The sequence below is a fragment of the Pelobates fuscus genome, chromosome 6 (genome assembly GCF_036172605.1).
Source record: "Pelobates fuscus isolate aPelFus1 chromosome 6, aPelFus1.pri, whole genome shotgun sequence".
Taxonomy (NCBI): Eukaryota; Metazoa; Chordata; class Amphibia; order Anura; family Pelobatidae; genus Pelobates; species Pelobates fuscus.
In genome coordinates, this window is record NC_086322.1 from 150,174,980 (window position 1) to 150,181,462 (window position 6,483).

The window sequence follows — 6,483 nt, forward strand, 5'->3', positions numbered from 1 at the left end:
CCATCGTTTGAATTCAGCAATGTAATCTTCGACAGGCCTGTTTCTTTGCTGCAGTGTTCTAATGGTTAAATCTGCAGTCGCTTGTTTGTTTGGGTCTTCGTAAAGAAGAGACATGGCTTCAAAGAATTCATCCAGAGAATCCAATATGGGATCATCATTCTCAAGAAAGGAATGAGCCCAGGCCATGGGTTCACCTCTCAAAAATTAAATAACAGAACCAACTTTAGATCTTTCAGTGGGATATGATCGGGGTTTTAATGCAATCAACAACTTGCAAGAATTGATAAACTCTCGGTATTGGGACCTGTCTCCAGAGAATTTTTCGGGGTTGGAGACAGCAGGGTCACTAGCCGAGTGTGTAACTGTGTGAGGAGTATGTGTTTGCAAGTCCCTTACATAAGTAAGGATTCTTTCATTGGTGATCTGTAGATCTTGCATGCCTTGAGTAAGCGTATCCACTCTTTGGTTTAATCTGGTGATTTCAGAAGTGAGATCTGCTGTATCCATTAATTAGGCTGGATCAATCTGTAATGCTCAATTGTTGACAAGATGGAAACAACTGCAGATTTCTGAACTTGATATTGTTTATTGCTTTTAAATAAAAAAGATAATCAATTTGAACTGTCTCTTTAATTCCTGGCAGGTTATAAACAGCAGCGGAGTTGAAGTTGTTTTAAGATAAGGCAAATTTTAACACAACCAGCGAGAAGTTCCAAATTAGGATGCAGATGATTAATTAGTAGGTGTTGAGAACAAGGTTAGGAGTTTAGGTGGAGCAGATAGCGAACCACTTAGAATTAGGATGGTTATATATCAAGCTTGAGCCAATCTGGTTTACTTAACTTATGAAGGAGCGATAATCCAAATTGGTGATAGAGATTCCACAGAGAATCGAGGTTGCAGCAGGCAAGAGTATATCCAAAAACAGTCCGAGGTCGTAGGAGAGGAGAAGGAGGGTAAACGATTAAACAGTCCGGGTCCGATACACAGTAGAAGTAGTAAATATTCAGTTTGAAGTTCGCGGGAGCTTTCGAGTTGATCCAGCACTGTGGTGTTGACGCGGTCTCTCTATGAATCCTGGGAACGACCGCGTCATAGGAGGGGGAGTGGCCGCGCTCCGAGAACCCGGAAGTCCACGGTTAGCGAATGCCGGAAGGTCTGACACCCTGTCTCTCCATTACCCCTCTCTTTGTCCCCCTTCCCCTGTCTCTCCATTACCCCTCTCTTTGTCCCCCTTCCCCTGTCTCTCCATTACCCCTCTCTTTGTCCCCCTTCCCATGTCTCTCCATTACCCCTCTCTTTGTCCCCCTTCCCCTGTGTCTCTCCATTACCCCTCTCTTTGTCCCCCTTCCCCTGTCTCTCCATTACCCCTCTCTTTGTCCCCCTTCCCCCGTCTCTCCATTACCCCTCTCTTTGTCCCCCTTCCCATGTCTCTCCATTACCCCTCTTTGTCCCCCTTCCCCTGTCTCTCCATTACCCCTCTCTTTGTCCCCCTTCCCCTGTCTCTCCATTACCCCTCTCTTTGTCCCCCTTCCCATGTCTCTCCATTACCCCTCTTTGTCCCCCTTCCCCTGTTTCTCCATTACCCCTCTCTTTGTCCCCCTTCCCCTGTCTCTCCATTACCCCTCTCTTTGTCCCCCTTCCCCTGTCTCTCCATTACCCCTCTCTTTGTCTCCATTACCCTGTCTCTCCATTACCCCTCTCTTTGTCCCCCTTCCCATGTCTCTCCATTACCCCTCTTTGTCCCCCTTCCCCTGTCTCTCCATTACCCCTCTCTTTGTCCCCCTTCCCATGTCTCTCCATTACCCCTCTCTTTGTCCCCCTTCCCCTGTCTCTCCATTACCCCTCTCTTTGTCCCCCTTCCCATGTCTCTCCATTACCCCTCTCTTTGTCCCCCTTACCATGTCTCTCCATTACCCCTCTCTTTGTCCCCCTTCCCCTGTCTCTCCATTACCCCTCTTTGTCCCCCTTCCCCTGTCTCTCCATTACCCCTCTCTTTGTCCCCCTTCCCCTGTCTCTCCATTACCCCTCTTTGTCCCCCTTACCATGTCTCTCCATTACCCCTCTCTTTGTCCCCCTTCCCCTGTCTCTCCATTACCCCTCTTTGTCCCCCTTCCCCTGTCTCTCCATTACCCCTCTCTTTGTCCCCCTTCCCCTGTCTCTCCATTACCCCTCTCTTTGTCCCCCTTCCCCTGTCTCTCCATTACCCCTCTCTTTGTCCCCCTTCCCCTGTCTCTCCATTACCCCTCTTTGTCCCCCTTCCCCTGTCTCTCCATTACCCCTCTCTTTGTCCCCCTTCCCCTGTCTCTCCATTACCCCTATCTTTGTCCCCCTTCCCCTGTCTCTTCATTACCCCTCTCTGTGTCCCCCTTTCCCTGAGTTTTTACTTCTCTGTTTGTGTCCCTGCTGTCTGCCCCTTGTCACAGGAGGACTGAGGGAGGGGGCGGAGCTAACTACCAAGCTCCCTCGCGGTTCCCATAATTCCCAGCACAGCCACATCATAGAGTAATCCCTACTCTATGATGTGTAGATACTAGGAATTATGGGAACCGCGAGGGAGCTTGGTAGTTAGCTCCGCCCCCTCCCTCAGTCCTCCTGTGCTGACAGCTATGATGCTGTCAGTATCAGTGAGTGTGCTGCTGGATCGCTTAGGCGGCCGCCCGGCACACTCACTGATACTGACAGCAGCATAGCTGTCAGCACAGGAGATGGGGCCGCCGGCCGCAAGGTGAGTAATCACCTCAGAGTGTACACAAACAGCTGCCGGTCAGCAGGTATACCAAACCCGCAGTGTTGCAGTTGAAGAAGTGTTAAATTTTAAAAGTATGTTGTCCCTCACTGTCCATGACATTTTTTGATTCTCTTACAATGTATTTACATACAACCCATCTGCCACAACCATAAGTACCACAGGGAGGATTTCCCAACCAGGTGCCTAGTGAGCGTGGCGTGGGTGAGAAATGGCTTGGAACTAGGATATCTCTCATGTTACGGCCTCTTCTTGTTGTGATATCAGTATGTGGACCAAGTACCTCCTTTAGGTGTACATCATTAAGTAGGATTGGCCAAAATCTATGCATAGATTTTTTGACCTCATGCCAACCTGAATCGTACGTAGCTATCATTCGGATGTTTTTTTGTGTATCTTGCCTCATTCAACGATCCGACAGAAGGTCTCTTCTATCGACCTCCAAAGCACTCTGATAGGGTCTTTTCAGGCATCTGTTTGGATATCCTTTTTCTTTGAAGTGCTCTCTGAGTGTTTGAGCTTTGGTCTTAAAATCAGAGATATTGCTGCAATTTCTGCATAGTCTTAAATATTGTCCAACAGGTATACCTTTTTTCAAGGTTCTTGAGTGGAAGCTTTCCCATTGCAGCAAAGCATTGGAGGGCGAATGTTTCTTAAAGAGGGTGGTTTGGAGTACATCATCGTCTGAAATGGAGATTGTCAGATCCAGGAAATTCAGGGAGGGACCTCCGAATTCTTATGTAAACCTGAGATTTTCACTGTTTATATTCAAAGCTGAGACAAGATCACTAAATTAATCTGGGGTACCCTGCCACACAACTAAGATATCATCTATATATCGATGCCAATATGTATCTTGGGTAGATATTGTGCCAGAGTATCCAATGTCTTAATCTGTTGCTCCCACCATCCAAGGTGGAGGTTAGCGTATGAGGGGTCACAAGCCGTCCCCATCGTAGTTCCTCTCACCTGGTGGTAGAACTTGTTATAAAACAGAAAGTAGTTGTGTGACAGGCTGAACCCCAATGCGAATGTTGTGTGTGAATCATGTTCTGGACCCCTTTGATCTAAAAAGAACTTTACATGTTCAATGCCTCTGTCATGAGGAATGGATGAATGTAAAGATTCTACATCCAAACTACATCGGTAAGCTGTTTTGGGAATTTTCAGATTGGTAAGAAAGTTGAGTGCCTGCTTAGTATCCCTAGTGTAAGAGGAAAGATGTTCTACAAAAGGTCTCAGGATTTTATCAATATATAGACTACCATTATGGGTAAGATCCTCCCCCTCTCCTGGGGTTCCGTGTTTTATATTGTGTTCTTTGACTTAGAAACTCTTCCTGATGGCCTAATGCTAAAAAATTAACCCCTTTTTTGAGAATTCCCTTTGGATTGGTACTTGCTCTGGAGTTTGGAGTCTGTGGCAGGGGCTCAGAGGAGTTGAAGGTACTTCCAGAGTCAGTGTCTGATGAATCATAATCAGAGGTCATGTTATTTTCAGAGTTAAGTCTAGTTCGTCTATTGTAAAATTTGTAAACCTTCCCCGTCTGATAGTCCTTTGAGTCTCCTATACATTTTTGATGTTTTCTAAACTTAACAGACTCTTGATATATATCTAGATTTTGTTTCAATTTGGATTCAAGGTAACTAAAATTAGGGTCATCTGAAAGCTGTCTAATTTTACTAATATCGTCTTCCAGACTTACATTGGTCTGATTAAGTTTGTCTTGTTCAAACTTGCGAATTATTTCCATGAACATCTTTGAGCATGTCCCAGCCGCAGACTCCCATTCTTTGGTAAAATCTGCATTTTCGGAGTAAGAGGAAGGGATGTTATGCACCCTAAGTCCCCTGGGAATCATTTCTTTTTTAATATAGTTTTCCAGAGAAGAGATTTCCCAGCAAGTTCTAATTTGTTGTTTGTAAAGATTAAGTTTGTGAAAGGATTGATTAATATCAGGTAGACATGTATTTCTATTCAGAGTCTCATTTGAAAAGACACTATCAGCGTCCCTACACCAGACATTACTGTCCAGTTTATTAGACACAAAAAAAAACGCCATTATGTGAAAAAGAGGATACTGCTCAGTAACCCAGGTATTGAAACCTAAAATTAACTATAACAGAACAGAAAATTACCTAAGGATAAGAAAAACCCATCCTCAGGGAATGAAAAGGGTTACAGAAGTAAGAGAGGGCATAACCCTTGAAACTAAATAATATAAATAACTAATGAGGATGGTTAGCTTCAGACTAAGAAACAGGTGCACAGTTGCACTTAATATGAAACAGGTGAATTGCGGCCGAACACATATATAGCACAAATTCCAGGTTTTGTATATATTTTGTTTATATTTTTTTATATTTTGTGTTGAGAAAGCACAGGGGAGTGCGAAACGCATCCAAGGTACTCACCTCCAGGGCCGGCTTTAGGCACCCTGTGCGAAAAATCTTCACAGCCCCCGTCATCCATGTATAGTGTGTGTATAGGAGTATAGTGATTGTATAGCAGATTTATTAAATTAATAATGATTTAAAAACAAATATTCATTCCTCCTTTTCTGTTGTTACCTAGTTGGGAGAGGGGCATGATGATCTGAATCTGGCCTGCCCCTCCACAGGGTACAGACCATGCAAAACTGTCTCGCAAATCTGGGACTTGCAGCATCCTGTGGTAATCTGCAGCAGTGCTCTGATTATCCCGAGCTAGGAAGACAACGGATGTGCGGGCCAGAAGTGCCAGACTGCCTCCCCTACATCACAGAGGAGCAGACTAAGTATGTCACATAATACTGTGAGTGGTTTTGCTTTGGAGCTCTGGATTATACTTATTTACCTTGACCTCTTTGGAATAAAAATTTGTAGTAATTCGCTACTTCTCCATTTATCACAGAGCTCCACAACAATAAAACTCCCAGTAATGTGGAGCTCTGTGACAAGATCATACACTACAACTCTAAGTAATGTGTCTATTAGTGTATCACTGAGCTCCCTAACTATAACACAGAGTAATGTGTATTTTATATACCAGAGCTCCACTGTAATACATCTCACTATAATATGATGTAATATGATGTAATGTTTGTGTTGTCTGTGTTGTCTGTGTATGTGATAGGTGTAAGGACTGTATGTGATATGTATGCGTGTGTTGGCAGTGTGTGATATTTGTAATGGGTGTATTAACTGTGTGTTGTACAGTTGCAAGAAAAAGTATGTGAACCTTTTGGAATGATATGGATTTCTGCACAAATTGGTCATAAAATGTGATCTGATCATCATCTAAGTCACAACAATAGACACAATCTGTTTAAACTAATAACACACAAAGAATTAAATGTTGCCATGTTTTAATTGAACACACCATGTAAACATTCACAGTGCAGGTGGAAAAAGTATGTGAACCCCTAGACCAGTGATGGCGAACCTATGGCACGCGTGCCACAGGTGGCACGCCGAGCCCTCTCTGTGGGCACGCGGCCACAGGTCCGCCATCACTGCAGAATAGGCGCCTGCCTGCCCGAAACGGCAGGCGCCTATTCTGCTTCCGGGTCGGGAGGCAGGGGGAGGGATCTGTGTAGCAGCTCCCCCTTTCCTCCCGCGCGATGCTGTGTGGAGCGTCGCCGAGCGTTACCATGGCAACGCTCCACACAGCATTGCGCGGGAGGACAGGGGGAGCTGCTACACAGATCCCTCCCCCTGCAGTGCTTACCACCACCGGACCACCAGGGATGGCTG